Below are 23,691 nucleotides of genomic sequence, written 5' to 3' on the forward strand. Positions count from 1 at the left end.
CACGCTCGGTTTTATGTAGCACGCATTGAGCAACAGAAAGCTGTATCGGGAGTTTTTTTTTATGTTGCTCTACAATTTCTTTCATTGACACTAATCTAATTTTAATATTTGAGAAGTAGATTAATTAATTAGGGCTAATTATGAATTAGGTAGAACGAAAAAAAAAATAATTTGAGCATCTCCAAGCGACGGCAAACAACATTACCTTGGTTCTGTCCAGCTAGGTGGCATTCGCATATATTTAAGGTTCGGCTCACGTTACGTGGGCCACCCTGTATAAGTGCACGCGCAAACACAGACGCGTACCTGCGCCGGCACAACGCGGGCCGCGAAGTCTCACGATCATTTTCCTGCTGGGCAGGGAACCGGTCTCGCGGTTATTTTTCACGCCTGTCCCCTCGCCGGCGGTACCAGGAGGAGGAGAATGAAAAGCTATTCGTGCGGCGACGTGAGCAAGCCCTCCGCGGAACTATCGCTTCTCCCGGCCTTAGCTCAAGTGTCGATCGCAGTTGAAAGATAGCGCAAACATCAAGGTTGGCACGCGTCTGCGGCGACAGAAATGGTGCCGCCGGTGCGACGACATCGGCCTACCTTGCCGGCGGCGGCAAGCGGCACGCGTTCTTGTATCGCCTCGTTCGCTTTGTGACAAGACGGGGCGATACATGTGCGCTCTAAACAGCACGTATACATTACGGTATGAACACGTATGGTACGCCGAGGTTCATTGTGCCGCTATACTTCGCGCCAAAACAGAGGGGGAGAAGGAATGATAAGTTTAGAAGATTTGTTTATATATATACCAATTCAAACCAATTTAAAGCAAACTGAGAAAGAAGTTTCAGTATATTTACAAGCTCTGGCTATATTTTTGGGCTACACGGCCATCAAAATCTAAACGACGAAAGGGCGTATAACAATTGGCAATTTGTATACGGCGCAGCTTTCTTTAATCATTTTTGTCACTCTTCGACGTTCCAGCTGGAGGTTATGCGCAAGTTCTTCCAGGCCAAACAGGACGACACTGCTTTTATCGGTGCTTGAGCTCTATGTCTCGACACGATGTGGGAAGAATACGCAATGCAGAACAGAATCGAAGCAGAATGCAAATGTCCAGAACAGGCTGCAGCTAACCGATTGTATACTGTAGCACCGGCAATGTTGTGCCATTACCACAAGCCCGGATCCCGAATCTGCAAGATGCAGAATCTATCCTGCGAGCGCCATAATTCTCCCTTCACCAGTCAAGAGGCTGCGCCTTCGTGCGAGAGAAGCCTCGGCGAAGCAGCGTGTTCAAACGTGTTCGCGTGTGCCCGACAGCCCGGCGCCGCACCTCCCTTGCCTGGAGGTCACCGTGCGCGCCAACTTTGAACCGGGTGGCCAGCGCGGTCGCTGGTTGGACCCCTCGGACGACCGGCGTGTGCTGACTTTGTATTGGGCCGTTTGAGTGACAATGGGCCTCGGGGATTATAAAAGCAGTGACAAGCCGCCTGAAAAACAGGATCCGCTGACCCCACCTGGAGAGAGGGTCGCTCCCGACTGGGGTGAGATGTGTCACGCGTTTTCGCCGGACGCCGTCGTGCGAGAACAGTCGCGTTTGTGTGAGCTCTCGGCCCCAGTGCCGATCCGTTCATGTCCTGTATGATAACCTGTATATAATGTATAAAGTCCCTTTTGTTATTCTCATCGACGCCAGGCTCGGAGTCTTCGCTACCAACGCTCTGTCACGAAACGGGTGACGAGCGCTACGGGACCACAAAGCCGTTATCGTGGTGCAGCGGTGCAAGTTCGTAACACTGGCGGCACCGGTTGGATGTCGTAACACTGGTGGCACCGGTTGGAAGTTCGTAACACTGGATGGCAGCTACGGGATTGACCGGCATCAGCTACCTCGGCGCGGTGAGTGCCTGAAGTTTACCTCAAACACCAGACTTTCTCTGACACAGGTTATAGTAGCTTAGGGAAGGATTTGGTGTTGCATTGTGATAACCTTGTGTGTTTCAAGCCTAGTAAGAGTGTTTTGAAAACCAGGGGATGCTGAGGGGGTAAACAAGGCAGTGTGTGAAATACTTGCATATGTCTTACTAGTAGTGTTATAGTAGCGTACGGCAGGTATATTCAAAAAGGGTAAACAGCAGGAGGACAGTGTGAACGATGGAGAAGTACAAGGTGAAGGAACTTCTCGAAATTTGTGAGGAGTTGGGCATTGAGTTGGGCTCAACCAAAAGAAAGAATGCGATCCTTGAGGTCATGAGGACTGGGGACGTAACGGCTGAGGAAGCCGCTGAGGCCTGGGCGGATATCAATGAACGTCGGGAAAGGGAGGAAAGGAGAGAACAGGAACGTCGCGAAGAGGAAAAGGAGGAAAGGAGAGAACAGCAACGTCGCGAGGAGGAAAGGAGAGAACAGCAACGTCGCGAGGAGGAAAAGAGGGAGAAGGAACGTTGCATGGAGGAAAGGAGAGAGATCCGTGAGCACGAGCTTAAAATGAAAGAGTTGGAGACCCGAAATAACTCACCAGCGCCTAGTCTCACTTCTAATGTTCCCAGAATACGCGATCAACTTCCACCCTTTGTCGTCGGAGAGGATATGGCCAAATACCTCGTGAAATTTGAGCACGTGTGTGAACGGAATAGCATTGAGCGATCCCTCTGGGCACAGAATCTGTTAGCGTTGCTTCCTGGGGAGGCATCAGACGTAATAACTTGCTTATCGAAAGAGGCGTTTGAGAGCTACAGTGATGTGAAGGAAGCGCTACTGCGGAAGTACAAATTGTCGCCCGAAGCTTTCCGGCAGAGGTTCCGGTATGCAAAAAAGGGTAAGGAGTCGAATGTTGACTTCGCGTTTCGTCTAAAAGCCGACTTGGTGGAATGGCTGAAGGGCGAAGAGGTTTACGACGACCGCGACAAAATTGTCGAATGCATCGCGTTGGAGCAGTTCTACCGTTGCATTGATGAGGATGTCCGGCTCTGGCTGCAAGATAGGCTAAAGGAGGTTAAGCTAAACAAGGCAGCAGAGTTAGCGGAAGAGTATTACACCCGCCGCAGCTTGCACAGCAAGGCAGTGCGCATAGAAAAAGCAGATAGAAGAGATGGGTTTTACGGGAAGCCCGACGAACGGAAGGAAATCACGCGTCGCGAGTTTCAGGACGACGAGTCCCTTCCCAAAGAAACTGTAAGGGATGGACAGAATGCATCTCAGAATGATGACGATGGTCCGAAACAGCGAAACGAAATGACGCGTTCTTTTGAAAAACGGAGACCGTTAACCTGCTACAATTGCAAAAAGCAAGGGCACATCGCTGCAAGCTGCCCAGAGAGAATTGCTTTTGCAACGATACGGGAAACTCACAAGAACATACGTCTATTGGAGCCCTATGTGCAGGAAATTAAGGTAAACGGCAAGAAGTGCCGAGCACTGCGGGACTCTGCAGCAACTATGGACGTTGTTCACCCGTCTTTCGTCTCCTCGAGTGATTTTACGGGAGAGTGCGTTAGGATACGGCAAGTGGCCGAGAAGGAGAGTGTCTGTTTACCGATCGCAACGGTTAGCATTGAAGGAGAATTTGGGAAACTTAACACCGAAGCCGCTGTGTCAGCCGCCCTCCCGGAGCAATTTTCCTACCTCTTCTCAAATAGCTCGGAGCAGCTGCTGAGGGATCAGGGCAAATCATTCTTTGCCGACGTGGCGTACATGGCCCCCACGCGATCCAAAGCGCGCCCGCTGTCGAGGGAACTTGACTTAGCGTCGGGAAGCGAAAGGCGGTGCGGCACACGGACCGATCACGGTAACTTGAGTGGCGAGCAGTCACGGGAGAGGCAGAGCTCGGAGGCTGGCCTAGACGAGCGGGTCCTGGAAGTGAGTGGGAGTGACGCGTGCAGTGCTAGCCGCGATATAGACTCGACGCCGCAATTAGGCGACGCGGGCTCCGCACTCGCTCCGGTTTCCGCCAGCCGGCAGGAGCAGGCTGCAGTTGAAAGAAAAAGTCTGATTCGCGAGCAACAGGAAGATTGTTCATTAGCCGATCTGAGGAAGAGCGTCAAACGGGGAGTGGAAAAAAAGGGGGTTTCATTTGGCAAGGAACCTGGCTTATTGTACCGCCGCTACACGGATAAGCAGGGTCGCAAATATAAGCAGCTTCAGATTCCGCGAAAATATCGCCGGGAAAAATGAATGACCTCATTTGCTTCCTCAGTAGTATGTTTTCGGTCCAAAGCGATTTCAAGGGGACCATTCTATTTGTCATTATTATTGCTGATTATTAATTGTTTCTATTTTGTTATGTTGATGATTTGAAAACTGATTGTTTAAGCCTTGTGTGCTAGATCGTACACCTGCCTCCTGTTGCAGCGGGAGAAAAAAAAAAGGGGAAAACAATTTAGTTAGGTTGATTTGAATTATGGCCTTGTCTGGTGTTTGACGGGAGACAGAGGGCACTTGTTCGTGTTGGGTGTTGCCTTTTGCCGGTCGGTTTTGCAAGCTGCAGAACGACCAAGCGGGACCAGTGGCGAGAAGCAAGGTCTTAGGAACGACCCGAGCGGAGCTGGTCAAGGTGCCTTGGCGACGACGTGGTGAGCAGAGCTCCTGTCCTGGCGAGTCGGACCTGGGCACGTGAGGATTACCTGGCGTCCCGACACTGGACGTGAACTTGGACGAGCCTGACGAACGTGCGCGCCTGGCATCCGAGCCACGTGGAGGCAGCTCGTCCTCCCGGCGCCTTATCTGAGGGCGGGGATGCTGTTGTGCCATTACCACAAGCCCGGATCCCGAATCTGCAAGATGCAGAATCTATCCTGCGAGCGCCATAATTCTCCCTTCACCAGTCAAGAGGCTGCGCCTTCGTGCGAGAGAAGCCTCGGCGAAGCAGCGTGTTCAAACGTGTTCGCGTGTGCCCGACAGCCCGGCGCCGCACCTCCCTTGCCTGGAGGTCACCGTGCGCGCCAACTTTGAACCGGGTGGCCAGCGCGGTCGCTGGTTGGACCCCTCGGACGACCGGCGTGTGCTGACTTTGTATTGGGCCGTTTGAGTGACAATGGGCCTCGGGGATTATAAAAGCAGTGACAAGCCGCCTGAAAAACAGGATCCGCTGACCCCACCTGGAGAGAGGGTCGCTCCCGACTGGGGTGAGATGTGTCACGCGTTTTCGCCGGACGCCGTCGTGCGAGAACAGTCGCGTTTGTGTGAGCTCTCGGCCCCAGTGCCGATCCGTTCATGTCCTGTATGATAACCTGTATATAATGTATAAAGTCCCTTTTGTTATTCTCATCGACGCCAGGCTCGGAGTCTTCGCTACCAACGCTCTGTCACGAAACGGGTGACGAGCGCTACGGGACCACAAAGCCGTTATCGTGGTGCAGCGGTGCAAGTTCGTAACACTGGCGGCACCGGTTGGATGTCGTAACACTGGTGGCACCGGTTGGAAGTTCGTAACAGCAAGAAGCCTCTTTCTATAGAGCTGCTTTAGACGAAGAAAAAAAAGAAAACAAACAGTTGGGAGATTATGCTCCTCGAGTTAGTTTGATTTTTAAACAGACTTGTCCTGGGCTAGCTTCCAACTAAAACGATTGCCTTTATATTTTCTTATTGTTCTAGAGAGAAATATCCGACTACATAGTTTAAATGAGAAAATGAAGCGGCGAATAATGCGATTGTTTATGAAGCTTATGAAAGACAAATTAGTTTCAGTGTTACCGCATTTTCCGGACTATAAGTCGCAGCCCCTACTTTTCTAGAGTTCCGCCACCCCCAAAAAAGATGGTATTTAAGTCGCGCTAGTGTAAAGATGGGCCTATATTAACTCGGTAGGCATGGCGAAACGCGATTATGCACGCTTGTAAACCCACCGCAAAAAGCCCTACTTACAGTCATCAGGACACTAAATTTCGTAAATCAAATTTTTACCAGAAGCAAATTCGACCACAAAAGCACTACAAACAACACTAATCTTATGCATCAAAAACCAACATTTATAGCACTTCACTCAAACAAATCGAAGGCCTCGTCATCCCGACGCACTCAAAAAGTTCAGATACTTCGCCGGCAGTATCGCTTGGTCCCTCTCGTCAGCCTCCGTTAGAGACGTTGTAGGCACGTTGCTTGTAATGTTTCTGCGGCGTGGCATGCTCGAAAAAAAAAAAAACGCTCATATTGGCCGTGTCAGCGTGCATTGTTTTATTCATATACAAGTCGCATCATTGTATAAGGCTCCCTGAGTGTTGAAAATAGCCGCAAAATATAGTCGAGAAAATACGGTACTTAAATATTCAGCGCGTGCTCACACGATTATTCTAAAGGAAATGATGCGTAATGACTCGAGCCTTTATTTCCTTCTTTAAAAAAATATATAATTTGACTATACTTCACAGCAATGCTTGCACGCGTTTGCCTGTTCATGGGCTTTTGCAACTGAGCACGTGCTTGTGGGCGAGTTGGTTATACATGAATTATGGGCTTTTATTCTTGCGTGCTTTGGGATATGTCGCTCTGTGACACTTGGAAACACACGAAGCTTTATCATGTGCCATTTCGCATGGTTCGAATCGGAAATTAGAATGATTACACATCGTCCCATGCCTACCCCGACGAGGCCCTCATTACATTTCGGCTCTGGAGATCGCAGGGTGTCACAAGAATTTGTTCTTGGCCTAGTTGGTGTTCTGCAAAGGACATTTTACTGCCGGCGTCGTCGTTCATATTTCTGGCTCCCCTCGCGGTGGTTACACGCCGTTCTGCTACTGAGCCCGAGGCCGAGGGTTCAAACCGCCTTTTTTCCACGGCGCGACTGCGCATGCGCCCTGCCCTAGCGGTTTAGTCGCGAAACATTTTGGAAGGGACGCGAGTGCGGCCGCGCGGCCTGAAATCGGGGGAAGCCCCCCCCCCCCCCCCCTAAAATAAAAGAAAAAAAACAATCAGTTCTATTCCGTTCTGAAGGTGAATGACGAGCGAAGCTATTTAGCGCGCGACACATAGGTGGCCATGAATACTGAGCAAAGGTACGAGCAAAGGTACCCGTTCTTGCTGCATCCGACAATATTGTGCGCATCATCCGTCGCGAGATTGAGGCTGCTTCCCCAGTTCCCCTTCAGGTGCGTGTTCAGGTGCGTGTTCAGGTGCGTGTTGAGTCCCATGCAACCATTTCCCTTATCCAAACCATCGTGCGTCAAGAACCAGCAAATGCAGGATTACAGATGCTTTGCCCAGTCAACGGAACTGACTACCGCCCGCCCGCCCGCCGCACCTGAATTATACAGACATCGAACCGTCCGTCCTCGTTATCAGAATTCCACAGAATGGCGCACTTCCGATGACAGGACCATCTTCTTCTGTTGTGGGCGCGTTGGACACATTTTCCGCCATTGTCGCAGTGCTTCGAACTCGCAGCCTTCGCCGAGCTATCGAAACATCCGACGTCCAGGTGGTAGTTCCCGAGTGCCGGTACACAATGACGACGACAACGCTCCGCCATCACCGCCAGCAAGATCGAACCGCTCCCCTTCGCCATCGCGACACCTGTGCCGCTCACCTCTGCGTCGTCGCTCTCCTTCTCCCTCGTACCCCGCCCCTCCACCAACATGTTACGGGGAGAAAAGACGCTTGAGAATATATTTACACGATTTATACAACGGGCAGACGACAGGCATACAAGATGGAGCCCGTGCGCACGACTATCAGCGATCGTCGTCTTCGTCAGTCCTCTCATCATCGTTCGCTCCTGCAGCGCCTCGTAGCAGTACTTATTGTCCTTATCTGCGGTCATCGTGGCGATGTAGGTACGCATACACATCCGCGTATCACCTCTATTATTAAATGTATCCGTCACGTAAGACAATGAACACGCTCATAGCCCCTTGGGCAACAGGTCATAGCCCCGTAAACGCGGCCTCCCCATTACGACGACAAAAGTGAAATTCTACGCTGGAATGACGAGCGGCGGCGAAGCCAGCCGTGGAAGACGATGACGAACGCGCGAGCAGTGGCACTACCGCATTTGCGCGGTTGGCGCCGAGAATTTAACAGTCCTTTTTAAAAAAGTTGCACAAAACATTTTTTTTTTCAAAAAAATCTTACCCTTGTGCCTGGGACCTCTTTGGCTCCCACGTGTGACAAGGGTAGTTCAAGGGCGTGTTACAGGCCCCCGGGCCCACACGGTATACGCCATTGGGTTTGGACCCTTTCTGCACATCACCAGGGTCAGCCCACATGATAATTTGTTTTTGTCAACATTTCGGACAGATTTTTTTTTTCCAGATCCCAGCCATAGACAGCTTCGCTGCAAAAAGAAACAAATAAAACGCGCGGACGCGCACTGCAGCCAACACTCGTGCTGTGTACCGCGTTGGAACTCCACTGCTACACAGCTCTACGCCGGTGCAGTGCTGAAAACGTGCGTAGCGTAAGACTGCAACTCCACTTTAAAACAGAAAACGGTCATGGCTTCGTCCGGACAGCACCTTGCAACCACGTAGTTGCCACCTTGCATTGACGGCAAAGAAATTCAACGAAAAATCCCTGCGTTACAGTCACGCGACACTTCAAGAATATCACGTTGCTGACGAAGTCTTCTTGCAGCATCGGCCTTCTTTTGATGGCGGTGGCAGCGCGTGCCTGACTTCGCGTACAGCGCGGTAACAGTGGGTCGACACGAGACTAACGAGACCGCCAAGACGCTGACGCCAACGATTGAACAACTACACAGCGCGGTGTGCCGCTGAGGCCACTTTATCATAACAGGCCGACAAGGACACAACCAACGGGCACGAGTTGTCGTAGTGCGACGGGCTTTCTTGTCGATGGCAGCGACAAAATCAGTCTACCGACCATGATCGTTCGACCGAAACCCGCGCGATCAGCCGTCGAACCGATAACGGAATAGCCGTTGCCCCTTCGATTGTATACATAATTATTCTCGCTCAAAATGTCGAAACATAGCTTCGAAAGTGAAATGCACAAGCCTCCGTCCTTTCAAGCTATGCACATGAGGTTTGAGCCAATGTTGATCCTGTTTAGCGAAGATTGGGTTAGGCCTGGCACCGTCGAGTTCGTGCACCCGCTACCGGTGGAGCTGAATTTAAAAATATGTGGTTACGATAAAGGAATCGGTTTTCATAGCCCACTTGTAGTCCTATAGCGATTTGATATCAACTACTCTTTACTTCGCACGGCGCGTACACAACAACTGCTTGATAGAAGGTGCAAGCGCGACTGAACGAGGACGCAGAAAGAAACAGACACACAGAGACAGCGTGTCTGTTTCTTTCTACGTCCTAAGTAACCGACTAACCCGCCAACGTGTTTTAAACAAGCGGCGACCTATAGCGCTGTGCCAATATCTGTACATCTCCGTTCCCGAAAGATGCCGGTCACATTCGCTACGTAGAGAGGTGAGTCTGTACGCGTTGTTATGCTGGCACATTTCTTAATTACAGAGAAGCACTGCTTACCTTTGCGTAAAATAGGAAACAAGCTACAGTTGATTCGGCACAGCAGCATAAACAACCGCCTCGCTCAGTTACCAACGGTGTCATCGATGGCATCCGCGTTTTCGCGAAAGAACTGCACGGCTTATGAATGAGTGCTTGTGCCGGGCACAGTTTTCTCTAATAATACTTTATGGAACACGCAAACTGTAAGTATGATGACGTTAAAGAAAAGCGAGAAACATTAATAACAGCTCGTAATATATGTGTCTGGATTCCAGTTAACGATGTTTAAGTGGCTCGGCCACTCATATTGACTTGTCTCAGGGTGGAACAACGCGGCTCACATGCGCATATATGTAAGTTTTGCTACGTTTTGAAATTATTTCATATCAGTGATATGCGCCGTTTCCACAACATTCGAAACTAACAACGATCTGTGGCTGTAGATGCCGTTGTAAACAAATGCACCGCTTTGGCAAATCCGGCGAGAAAGACTGCGCTCGAATACTTCTTGAAGATGGAAAATGTCTAAAGAATGTGTAAAAGGAATACAAAAAGCTAAGTGCAAGAACCGACACTAGCGGCAACAAACTCCAAGACAGCCCCGTCAGCAGACGGAACTCGGCGTGCCTTTATCAGCCACATTGTTAGCACAGAAGCACACTCAGGCCTGCTCACACAGTAGTCCGTGAGCGCTACATTACTTCCAAAAACGACATGCTGCCCCACAGAAGCCATTAATAATTATTTGACATCCACGAAACGCACAACCGACGCACACTCAACTTGGGCACAGGTACACAAATCAACTGGCGAAAGCCCCGGCACACTTCCAAAACGTTTCCAGCGGCGTACGGTAGAGGGCAGCAAAAGAACAAGAAAAAAAAGAGAGAAAAAGGCGGATTATCGGCCGCGGCGGCCGCTATCCGACGAGGACGGCTCGGGGAAAAAAATAAAAGAAAAAGCGTTCATGTACCAAGATCTGGATGCAAGCTGAAGAACGCCTGTTGGTCGAAATAAACCCGGAACGCCCGGCTACGGCGCCTCAGACCCGCGAAACTGTAATTTAATGCAACGTTTCTTTCTTCCGTCTTTTTTTTTGTTCCTCTGCCTAGTGGTAAATATGTCCAATGCAAGTATTGTATATAGGCCTCCAGCCGCGAAGGGGCCACCAATTTCAGCGGATACGAGTGCGTTGTGGTCTCATAGTCAACGAACTTGCAGATACCAAGACAAGAGCTGCCTTGCATGATCGCACCGCAGTACTCATTATGTTTTCAGGACTAGATAGAAAGCCGAAACCAGATACAAACTTCCTGCTTGCCTATTGTTAAGGCTGCCACCAGTTGTTATGAGCTGGTACCTGTTGTTACGGGGACGGGGTTTCAGCGACCTTCAACAGCGTTTGCTTAGAGCTAGAACCAGGTTGACCATCGGAGAGGGTTCATCAGCGGAGACGACATGATGTAAAATCAAATAACGGAAGTTTGATACATTGTTAGGGGTGAGCGGTGCGTTCCAAGACAAAACGTACAGAAACGTTCGACGTGCGTGCTCCTGCACGCAAGGGCAGAGATGTGTTCGTGGTGCCTCGCTGGCCCTCTTATACCCTACACCATCCGGGCAACCTCACTCTTTCTTGCTCCCTGGTAGACGACCTTGTCAGCACACTGGTCAGCCTAAACAGAGGAATTCAGAGAGAAACCACTCTTTGGCGTAGAGGTGGTGAACGTAGGACAAAGGAGAGTAGGATTTGCACTGGTGCATAATCCTGTCGCACCCAACCGACGGACAAGTCCTTTCATGTTGACGAGCGTGACGATAAGGCTCGTCTCTCAGGCGTTTGGCATCCGTTCCATTCATTGCCACACAAAGTGAACCGTAATAGACTGCTCCGCCCCAGAAGGAGATACCGATGGGCAGGGGACGACGTCCGCTGGCCAGCGGCATGACGCTGGTCCGTGCTTGGTAGTCGTCGTCGGTTGTCGCACAGCTCGCTGGAGCACGAAACACTGTGGGCGTTTTCCCACGTCGCTCAACGTCTCGGTCCGAGTCTAGATGCCTCGGAAGGGTCTGCAACAGTTTCCCGTTCATAGAGCGCGTCGGCAGAACTACACCGAGACTCAGTCGCTCAGTCAACAAGCGCGAGACAAATTCTCGCCGAGCTCCGCCAGGCTTATTTCCCACTAAAAAGCGACAGTTTTACAGAACTTTACAGCAGCACTAAATACATACATGAACTGGTTATACGCTTCACAAGACATGACTCAACAGAAATGTGTAAACCAAAATAAGACCCTTCCAATCCTACGCAAGAAAAAAAAAGAAAAAAGAACACGAGTTTTGGGAAACGTTTGAGGCTGATTCTCGATCTAGGGGTTTCGACTCAAGCCACCGGCATTGCCACTGAGAGCCCCCTTTTTATAGTGTATCTCAAAAGAATATTGATGTAAAGCGACACTCCATCGCAAGAGACGGCCATTTTTGGGAGACATTGTCTGCAACTATTTGAGAGTTCAATAATCCGTTTCGATGACGAACCTCAAGCCCGCAAGATAGCAAGACAATTTTTGAACAGCTCATAAGAGACGCGCGCATTTTTTCTCAGTAAGCGCTATACGCCTGTTCTCGACTAGTGGGTTTCCGACTTGCGTAAAGGACGCGGTGTTCCTCCTCGTTCTTTCCCTTTTGGCAAAGTACCACGCCTATGTCTCGCTCGCTCGCATCGCATTGAACCACAAATCCCCTCGTGTAGACCGGCGATCTTAGCAGGGGCTGATTCGTCAGCGCACTCTTTAGGGCGTTCGAAGAGAATTCCTTTTTTTCGTCCCAGGGAACACTCTGCTGATCAGTTTTTCGAAGAGCATCAGTTAGAGCGCTAGCTAGTTCAGAATACCTAGGGAGAGAATAAACATTTTTATTGGGTGAGTGCAGCTTTGGAGAGGCGTCCTCATTCCAGAATGTTTTGAGCTCGGGCCGCGTATACCTATAGGATGTAACGCTGATAGTACACGGCGACTCCTAAGAAAGATTGGATATCGGTCTCTGTGTGAGGCTGCGGGGAAATATCGCAGCCACATTTAGCTCACAGGGACGGCGACGGCCTTGTCCGATTACGTGACCGAGAAATATCACTTCCGCTTGCACAATTTGGCATTTTTGTGCCTTGACGGTTAAGCCTTCTTCACGCATGCGGGCCAGCACTGCCCTCAAATTTTGCATATGCTCCGACCAGGATGTAGAATATATCGCGACATCCTCTAAGGCAAGGCGAACTCTTCCTGTCTTCGCAACACTTTGTCCATAAGGCTTGAGAAACAGTATATACGATGCATTTTTCAAAAGCTTAAGACCTTAGGGTGGAACGCTCCCAACGGAGACATGAAGGCGGCATATCTGCTAGCCCGATCTGTGAGCAGAACCTGCCAGTAGCCTCGAACTAGATCCAGGGTAGAAATGAATCGGGCGCTACTAACTTTCTCGATGCGCCCTTCGATGTCTGGTGATCGCGTTTAGCCTGTGGTAATCTACGCAAGGACGCCAATCCTTGCCCGGCACCTCAACGAAGATAAAAGGCGAGGTGTAATGGCTCTCGCAACGCTCGATCACATCTAGAGTCAACATTTTTTCCGGCTTCGCATCTCTAATCTCACGTAGGCGCGGTGACACTCGATAAGCCTTTGAACGTACTGGCATCCGAATAAGTGAGCTCGATGTTGTGTGTAAGAACCGATGTCCTTCCTGGCCTATCTACAAATAAGTCCTCAAACTCTTTCAGGATCTCCCACAACTCAGTCATTTTTTCAGGCTCCTGCTGCACTTTAGGCCCTAGTTTCCCTAATTAGTTGTTCCCTAGCATCTCTGTTAGTGACTGACACGAGTCCCGGCAGTTCTACGGGAATCTCTTCGGGAATGTTTACTATCATGCTTAGAGCTACGCATTAACTGTAAGGCTTGATCAGATTACAGTGATAAACCTGCTGTATCTTCCGATTTCCAGACAGGCTTATAACGTAGTTCGTGTCAGAGAGTTACTGAACCACGTTTGCGGCACCTTCCCACTGCATTTCGAGCTTGTTTTTCTGCGATGGTAGCAGAATGATTACTTTATTGCCGACTTCAAATCGACGGGTCCTGGCTGTCCGGTCGTAATACACCTTGGGCCTATGCTGTGCTTTAGACATGGCCTCTTCTGACAACTTCTGCCCCTTGCTTAAGCGTTCTAGTAGCTTAAGTACGTAGTCGACCACAACTGAGCCTTCCCCGCGTCTTTCCCATGATTCGCGGAGCATGCGCAGCGGCGATCGCAGCGAGCGACCGTATAAGAGCTCTGCTGGCGAAAAATCGGTTGCTTCATGAGGCGAAGTCCCCAGCGCAACCATGGTAGCAGGCAAGCACCGCTCCCAGTCTGTCTTACTTTCGAAGCATCACGCCCTCGACGCGCGCTTCAAATAGAGTGTAGCTTCCTAGGGAATTGGACTGCGGATGGTACACCCAGCTATGAATGAGCCTTAGCCCGAATCGTTCTAGAAAAGTCGTGGTTAGGGCACGAGTAAACACGGTGCCTTGGTCGGACTGTAGGTGAGCGGGAAAACCAACCCGCGCGAATATCGAGAGGAGTGCATTAACAATTCCCACTGAACCAAGTTCTTTAAGTGGGACCGCTTCGGGAAACTTAGTAGCGGGGCAAATCGCTGTCAAAATATGATGGTATCCCGAGGTTGTTACTGCAAGTGGACCTACAGTGTAGACTACAAGCCGGCGGAAGGGCTCAATAATCGGCACTAGCTTCATCGGCGCTCTTGCCTTTTCACCCGGTTTCCCAACATGCTGACATGTGTCGCAAGTTGTTGCGAATTGCTCTACGTCGCGGAAACGACCTGGACAACAGTACTCCTGTAAGTCCATCCTTAGTTCTCTTGGCGCCTCGGTGACCAGACCAAGAGCTTCCGTGTGACAAGCGCAAAAGATCTTGTCGGTAAGGCTCGCGCAAGACCAGCTGGTCAAATGTGACATCCCTGCGATCTACATACTTCCAGTACAGTAGGCCGCCTCTCATAAAAATGCACGTTTTTCCGTGCAACACCTTCATTTAGGTTGCTTCGGATGTGCCGCAGGCTGGGGTACTTGTTTTGCTCGGACGTCAAGGCTGAACTGTCCAGCCGCTGTAGGCCTTCCGACGTAGGCGCTACAAACAAATCTGGCGACTGCTCTTCCGATAACTCGGCTGCTGCCGATATTGGGACCTCTGCTTGTGCGGACCCAAACTCCTGCGGTTCCAACGCGGCAGCATTCTCGATCTCTGCTTTCTGAGGTTTCGAAGAGCCAGCCACCTCAGTTCCGCGACTGCTTTTGCAGTTAACTCACGAGCTTTTGATCTCGTTAGTGCCATCACGCTATAGGCTTCCCGAGGATTAGCCATTTCTCGCGCAGAATCTGATCCGACCTATTTGAGAACAGGTAAGGGCGGAGGAAGTGTACGCGATACGGCAGCTTCCGTCTCAAGTGTGGAGAAAGGACATTTAACAGACACCTTTGCAGCTGGAAGACATGCAGACCTTCGGGAATGTATGCGAATCAATTTTTGATTAGCCAGCTTTGGTGTTGCCATGTGTATGTTACTTTCGTTTCTTCGTGCGCACTTGAGAGGGTGCCTGTTCCCTTTTACGTGTAGTTCTCTACTTATTCTGTTTCTTTAGAAATAAACTGTTAGTTGTGAATAGCGCCCGTGTTCGTCGTTTCTCTCTAGCTCGTCTATACAGTGTCTTTTTCCCACCGTTGTTTGTTAAGATGGAACTACACCAACTCGCCCAGCTCTCAGTTTTGATGAACTCACCTTATTCCTCTTAATCGCAACTAGAATATCCGCGGCCCAGGTCTGCTGTCTAATCCATACTCCCGTCTTCCTGTCTCTTGAAAGGCCTCTCATCAGGTTTGGGTGTTAATCTAAACGAACAAGCGCCATGCCTATCTATAGATTACGCGGTGAAGATGGCTGAAAATTCAAACGGCAGCCTGCGCGCCCTACTCGACAGAAGAGCTCATCTCACCTCCAGCAGACAAGGCGTCACACGTTGCGCCTCCTGTGTTCCCGTGAAACGAATAGCGCGCAAGATCGCCACCAGGGGGGGCGATCGGGGATCGCTATTCGGAACGCGCGTTCGGTAGCGTTGCGCGCGATTGGCTTAGATTGACTTCGGCAGCCGACTTCGCCAACGTGTTGCGTTGCGTGTCGATTTACGCCCCACGTTAATTTTAGAGAGACACATCTTCAATGTGCGAGCGTAAAGTCATAATTCAGAAAACAGGACAACCGCTCACTGGGTCGCATCGAAGTACAAAGAATCGTAGCTGCACCAGGCGATTTTTTTTTTTAGCTGTGCCAAATTTTTACAGATTGCCTGTGGTAGATAACACAATTCTAGAGCATGAGATAAGTTACTCGACGAGGCGGTCATTACTTCTATGAGAAATCAAAAGGCTTACGTGAATAATTATCATAAGTGCACAAATTAACTTTTTAATTGATTTACGGCCAATATTTCAATCTACGAATTGTAGCATGTGATTTCGCAAGGCATATCCCCTTGGAACAAATTCTCAGGACTACACGTCCCAGTTTTGAGATATTGATTTTCAATGTGTCCGGCGAAATGCATTCGCATTCCAGTTACTTTTGGGCTACAATGCATAAAACAGCGTTAAAAAGTAAGTGGAAAAACAGTGCATTTTTACCGCAAGTTTGACGGCGCATACCTCGAAACCGGTGCACCTTCGGTGTACGGTTTCAGATGAAGATAGTCGAATTCTTAAATGAAAGGTTTCGCGCAGGACAACTTGCGCCATGTCTTTATAGCCCGTGTATCGTGTGCAATGTGTCATAAAAATACAATAATATCGTAACTAGAACAACGTTTCAGTACTGCTTCACTGAAATGAGCTGGGCATGTCAGGGAAAATGCTGATTGAAACGTTCATTAACATGTGTAATGCGAGTCACCTGCGTTCAGACAGACATACCGGCGGCAAGCGCGTCCGTTACAGCCCGCAATCTCATTCTCTTCCTGCTAAGAAATAAAATGCACGCTTACGCCCTAGTTCCGCGTCTCGCGACGGCAAAGAGAGGTATACGCGTACTGTGTGCGCAGGATAGCTTTCCGAAAACAGCCCAGGAAAACGACGAAAGGCCCTCCCTCTTGTTTTCCTCCTTCACTCGCGTTGTAACCGCATTCTCTGTTTATCCGGCGGATGTGCGCAGCGCCGCAACCGTGGCGAGGAAAGTGACGCTGGTGCACCGATAAGCAGGCAGAGGCACCACAGCGCTGAGCGGGAAGGTAATTGCGGAAAGGTTGCCAAGCGAATTCGCTGCTCAGGTGAATGGACAAGCGTGGGCCGTTTATAGCTGGCCCCAACAAGATGTCCCAGCAGGATGTCCAAGCCTTTGCACGACCGGAAAAGTATCACCCCGCTGCTGCCGCTCCTGTCAGCCCGGCGGAGGCCATCAACTGCGCGCGCGTGGAAAGTGACGGCAAAACAAGAGGGATGCCTGGAAGCGAAGCAGCTTGCGCCTGAAAATGACACCTTTCCCAACGTTCGCAACAGCAGAAATAGCGGACTCGAGATAGCGCGCGCCGCCAGCCCTACACGCACACGCGCGAACACATGCACGACAGCCAAGCTTGTGTACTGCTCATGCGCAGTGCTGAAAGGTCATGACAAGATAGGTCAACACTAATGATAAGCCAGTCGCCAGTATTCCATATCTGCAAACCTTGTCTCACCGCATGAAAAATGGTGGGTAGTAGATTTGGCGTGAATGTCGTCTTCTTGGCAAGAAACAAATTGGGCCGCATATGCGCAACGGTAGGAAGAAAGGTTGAAAGGAATACACAGAAGTGGAGTGATTGTGATGCGAAACACCGTGAAGGGTTGGTTGACTGTGGAAAGTGTGTAATCGCATGCCCCGGTCTTGCGGGAAATGGTACATAGGCTTGACAGGACGGTGTTTGAATAACCGATTAATGGACTACAGAGCTTCTTTGAAAGGGCAGCCGTCGTCTAATGTGTGCCTGCTTTGCGAAGAATACAAGTACAAACCGCCGCTAAAAAAAACCAAAGTGCTGCCAAGACACAAAGACAGGATAGCAAGGGAGATTGCTGAAGCGTTTTGTATTCATAAAACCGGTGACATGTGCGTCGCAAGGCCATCGGTGAATCTGCACGAACTAGAAATTGATTACTTAACCACTAATCTTTACGGTGCCACACGTGTTCATGCCAGCGTATATATTTGACGTGTGTGTTTTTTTTTTTTTAAAGCAGTTGTCGCTAGTTTGCACCTGTCCGTGTTTTCTATGTTGTCCTTGTTCGTTAGCGCCATTCTTTTTTGAGTATGGATTACCAATGCGCCCAACAGTTAGTACTTCTGAGGAATCTTATCATTCCGCGCGTTCGGTCTATGCTTTGCTGGGCCTTCCGTCCGTGCTTCGCTGAGCGCCAACGGCGTTCGCTCGCGCGAGCATGCACGTGAGGCTCCTTGTGACGGGTTGCAGAAAAAAAAAACGAAAAGAACAACAAAAATAAAAAATGATCTCAAACAACGCATTAGCAGCCGTATGCCACGGTGTGTTTGTTTCTAAGGGTTAAAGCTTGATTCATTCAATACCAAGCCTATATAAAAATCAGTTTCTCATAATTCCTATAGAAGAACATAGAACTATACATCCAAGTGCGGACGAAGTCACTGCATAAAGTCTAGTCTCTAGCCTCCACAGCGTTGACTTCGCCGTTGACTTCGTTTAGTATAAAAATTGGCACAGTTGACTGCCTGGTTTCTAAGAAAAAAGTGCAAATTTGCCTGCGCTTATGGGGATGCGAGGTGCTGCCGCGACGGCTCATGGATGGACGGATGTTATGAGCGTCTCATTTGGAACAGGGTGGCCGGTTGTGCCACCAAGCTCTTGCTATTATACTGCTTAATGGCGGCGCAAGCATGAACTTGTGTCGCCACCTGTCGTCATCTGCAGGAAGCAGCGTTTCAGGCAGGGCAGTCGCCTGTTCCAGTAGCGGGAAACACGCGGCAGCCCTTCCTGAAACGTTGCTTTCTGCAGATGACGGTAGATGGCGACACAAATCTGTGCCAGAAACCTGCCATGAGTAACTACTTAAAGGGACACTAAAGGTTAATATTAAGCCAACGTGGACTGTTGAAATACCATCCTAGGAACCTCGAAACACTTGTTTCATGCAAAGAAGAGACGTATTTCAATCACCCGACCTCCGATCGAGGAGTGGTGACGTCATGGTCTCATAGTTACGTTGTGCCGTCGGTGAGTAAAACGGCGCCCAGAGACGGTGCTACGGCTTTCCTGCGCAAAACGCAAACGCGCGGCCAGAAAGAGAACCGAGAGCAGCGCGAAAGCGGAACTATGGTGGCTAGCGGAAGGGAAAGCGCGCGACGATAAGCTGGTTCTTTATTTTACGACGCCAACTTTGACGCTCGTTGCAATGGACGATCCTGATGCAGTGGACGATCCTGACAACGACACATTGGCTCGCGATGCTGGGCTCGACTTCAGCGATTTAAGCACTGATGAACGCGACCTGCTGCTGAGGGCTCGCGCTGCCGGCGTCGTTGCGTACTAGTACGACGGCAACTGTATGTCATGGCTGTACATATTAGCACATTTGTAGCTTTTGGTTCGTGAAAACCAAATGCTGCACTCGCCGCCCCGTCTTCGACCTGCAGTTGTTGCGCTTCGGAGAATGCAGGCAAGACCGACGGAACAGCGCTACGGGAAAGCATTGCTTTGAAAGGCACTCCACACGACTTCAGTAAGTCGGCGTTGAACTCGTAATCCTCTGGACGAAAGTGCAGCGAGCACACTATGCGATTTTTCGGCTCTTTGCCAACGCGCTGTGGCAGAGGTACGGCACTTAACTACTTCGAACGGAGAGGTTCACTCGTTGGCACATAGTAATAAGTGACGTTGGATTCGCCGCTGCAACTGCCCTTGGCCAAGTTCCGCGGACCGTTCGCGCATTCCACGACATCACATGGACGTGGCATCCTCGCTGCTTGTTCCAATTGCAAGTTTCGCGAGCCAGCAGAACCAGCGCAGCACGACGCGATAACGAAACAACTGAAACTCCAAAGCGCGCGCGGCGCAAAGTCGAGCGCGCAGACTCGAGCGAAAACAAAACCTTTAGACCACCCATACTGTACTTAAGCGAGGGTAACGTCAAAATGTTTTTTCTTAGAATCGAACAGAAGTAGGCAAGTAGCATTTTCTTACGTCTTATAACCTAATGAGATGATCTTTTTAACACGAGTAGTTGAGTACTAGTGACATAAATTATGATGAGGAGTGCCTTCGTCATCGGGCTAGTACCGGAATGTCGCTGGGGGGGGGGGGGGGGGGGGGGTCTCAAATCCTGTCATGCATTTACCTCAATTTCTCGGTTACTAAAGCTATGTTCGCGATTATATTGACGCCTTCGACGTTCTAGAGCATTGCTTTATCACTTTTACTTGACTTTACAGCAACATTTAGTGTCCCTTTAAGAGGCAAAAAACGAAATCAGGAAAGAAACAATTTATGATAACTCAAAGGGAAGCTCATTACTTTTCGAAGCGAGATCAGGATGCCTTAGAACACGCACCTATAAAACGCGATATAAGAAAGAAGAAGCATGTGCTTGCTGCGGTAAAGCTAGGGAAACGATGCAGCATGTTGTATTAGAAAGTGAAGACATCTGTCCAGCGGTCGATTTAGGCACCACTGACCTTCTTGAAGCCCTTGGGTTCAGCGAGAGCCGGGGGAAAGTAAACATGTCCGCAATAGAGATTAGTAAGAGGCGACTGGAAGGTTGGTGGAAGTAAAGAAACGACAAAAGACGGAGACGTACAAAAGCAAAGTTTACAATAGCGGGTCAGGAAATGTGGTTGTGGGAATTCATCGTGGGGCTTGTTTTTTTTTTTTTTCTTTTTTAACCTGGGTAGGACATTAGGCAGTATACAAGTAAGAGCTTGGCGGCGCAATCCACCGCCCCGTTCCAATAGGGACGCTCATAAAATCCATCAATCCATCCATCCACCGCCAGCTTTTCAGACGCCATTTTTCCCACAGACAAAAACAATTTTTCATTTTTTGTCTTAAAAAACAGGTCACTAATGGTGACAAGTGTTATACTAAACGTATTCGACGCCAAAATGCGATCGTTCTGCAAAACTTGAGCAACAACAGTGCAGCGGAGAGTGCAAAATCTTTTTTTGAACACGGGCAGCCAAATATTCAGGGCCCTGTATGGAACGGAGTATAGTTGCTAATTCTGTGAAGAAAACGGTTCAGCAGGCACGCGACGACGGTGTCGCAACAGTGAATGAACGACGCGGACGACGACTGCGAACACGGGTAATGATTTCTGTGCTGTTTTCGTCATCTGCTCGTCTACGCAGTCCTTCAGGCGTACGAAACGGCTAATAAACCACTTCTGCAGGATGAAAGCCCAAAAAGCGCGAATGCGTCCGTCGGCACGCGTTCAGCATCCAGAAGATTGTCTCCCCGTAGGGCAAAGTGCGGCGCAGTGGCCTAGACTCATGGTAACGCATTGCCATCACGGCGGCCAAGGCCAGCCGCTTGTGAACGCCGTATAGCAACCTTCTTTGTACCGATAAACCAGACCGCACTCAATTCGAAACCTGTAGCGGCAGCGGACTGGCACAAGGTCTCATTTGCCAACGATTCGCAGAGGCCAAGCAGGCGAACCCTCGAGCAGACGAACTGAGATTTTAGCTAGCCAGTTTTAGAGAAATGAAACTTTTACCGCCCGACAAGCAAACAGGGACGTGCGCAGGATGGTTCGTCAGAGCCCGCAACGCCGGGAGCACGTCGCGTAGCGTGGTAAAAGCAGGATAGCGTCCTGGCGGTGTTGGCTTTCAAAACAATCTCCGTCTTTGTGTCACAACACAACTAGGAGATGGCGATATGCGCACAGGTAAGACAAGCTCCTATAGAAGAGGAGACGTGAGAGAGCGTTCTAAGATAACAGCATATCCCAGCAATCCCCTCACTCTCTCCCTGGCAATGATCCAGCCCTCGAGGCATGCGATGGGAAGGGCGGGGAAGACCCCTGTCACGCAAGAGGAAAGATTGCTCCTGCTGGAGAGAGCAAAGCAGAGGCGGCGCCTTCGCTGCCAGACCAGACGAAAAAAAAGAAAGGCAGAATATTGCGTGCGTCAGCGTGGCACACTTTCACCTCCCTCAATACAGCGTCCGACCCGCCCTCATTCTGAAGGCAGCAAGGCCACAGGCGAGGATCACCTTGAGAGCCGGAAAGGCCGTGGAAAGTCGGACTGCGTTTGGAAACAAACGCCAGCACTTTCGGATGCTTCCGTGCACGAGGCTGACCCTTCAAATCGATAAACGTATACACAGAACTGGAGCTGACAGCAGTGGCGTAGCTAGGAGGTAGCACACCGGGCACTTGCCCCCCCCCCCCCCCCCCTCCTAAATCACTGAGTAAATATGCAGCCTGCTCAGCCTTTCTCCTTACCTTTCGCCCTCCCCGACCCTGCTCAAGTACGTGCCACCCCCCCCCCCAAAAAAAAAAGAAAAAAAGAAAGAAAACTGGCTACGCCACTGGTTGACAGAACTCCTCAAGCTGTCAGATAATTTTGCAGTTTTTTCCTTGTTTGTTCTCTTTTTTCAAAGCCTCCAAACTGAACCTTTCCTGCTCCATACTTTTCTTTGTTGACGTTCCCGAGCATAATACACTCTCGACACCAATACATTAAAGTGAGGCCCGTTAGGAAAAACAAAGGATTTTGGAACTCTGTTTTAACTACCTCGTCGAGAGCCACCATTCTACCAAACACACCCGTATTTCGTAGGTCATTGATGTACTAAATTGTCGATCGAAACACCGCGGGCGCCAGCGCTCGCCCTAGAGCTACGAGATCAAACAATGGCAGTGATTTATGTTTATACCGCCGGAACTATTTTACTAAAGAGAACAAGATGCACTACGTGCTACAATATAATTTCGCTATGGCAAGGACAAACGAGCAAAACAAAGGACTATATAGTCTACAAAGAGTATTAAACGTTTATGACTATTCCGTGAACGTTCCCTTTGTTTTGCTTATTATATATATATACATATACACATATATATATATATATATACATGTACACATATACACATATACATATATACATATATATATACACATATATACATATACATATACATACATATATACATACATATACGAAGTAATTGTACTTTTCCTCCCAACTGCGCAGCCCGTCGCGTAAAAGCCGCCACGAGTTTCCTTGAACAGCAATAGCCACTCGATATATGAGGAAGCTTCTGCGTTATTCAAATGGCCCACTTGATATTGTCGTTTTGCGTTTCAGCGCCGGGACGACGGCGCTCGTGTGGTCGGCGCGGGTACAGGCGGAAGCCAGCTGTCTCCGGTTAATGATGGGCAGCATGCACGCCCTCGCTGCAAAGAGCGCTATGACGAAATCCCGAGCCAAGGCTGAACCGCGCAAACGACACCTCAAATAAGCGCCGCACACAGCCACCACGGAATAAACAAGGAAGAGTGTACGCGATAGCACAAACGGACGCTAAGATAACGAGACCGCACATAAAAAAAAAAAGAAAAGCGATAATGTGAGCGCGTGCCGTTCGTTGCATCCTGCGCCGCAGTGAAGCTCGCACTTGCTTTAAAAGGCAACCGGCAATGTTTTGCACATACATCTCAATTTCCAATATACTACGCAACTTTCAAAGTTCAACTTTCAGTATTGTTCGTGAAAAGTCTGTGCCAGCTACGCAAATGCTGCTTACACGAGTGGTTTACATACAAAGATACAAATACGTAAAGAAATGTATTAGCAATCCCCTTTCAATTCCGCGATTATAGTGTGTGTTTATATAGAAACTTGAAGACAAACGTATTTGAAAGCGAATCTAATTACTTTGATAGTTCTAAAGCATTTGTTTTCCGAGTTTTTTATCATGAAATCTGACTCTCGCCAAGCTAATCTCGCAGTCGGAGGGAGTCTCGACCCAAGGACTAACGTCTACTGCATTAATATGGGGTTGTGGCGCAGCAGACTATGCGGAAAAGGGGAAAGCCAGTCTTGTTTTTGTCAGCGAGATATAGCGGTTCTAAGAGCCGCCAGGCATCGAGATGACGTGCTACAAGGAATCAGCTGTACACACGTCATAAGAGAGGTTCGCCTGTGTGTCGAGACTCGCG

General features: G+C 49.6%; 1 protein-coding gene across 3 annotated transcripts in view; it reads right to left on the bottom strand.

The window, feature by feature from the left end:
- Window positions 1–23,691, bottom strand: part of LOC139052689 (medium-chain acyl-CoA ligase ACSF2, mitochondrial-like) — a 166,976-nt gene that overhangs the window by 114,215 nt on the left and 29,070 nt on the right. The gene's annotated exons all lie outside the window — the stretch shown is intronic.

This window comes from Dermacentor albipictus, chromosome 1, assembly GCF_038994185.2.
Source record: "Dermacentor albipictus isolate Rhodes 1998 colony chromosome 1, USDA_Dalb.pri_finalv2, whole genome shotgun sequence".
In the NCBI taxonomy this organism is placed as follows: Eukaryota; Metazoa; Arthropoda; class Arachnida; order Ixodida; family Ixodidae; genus Dermacentor; species Dermacentor albipictus.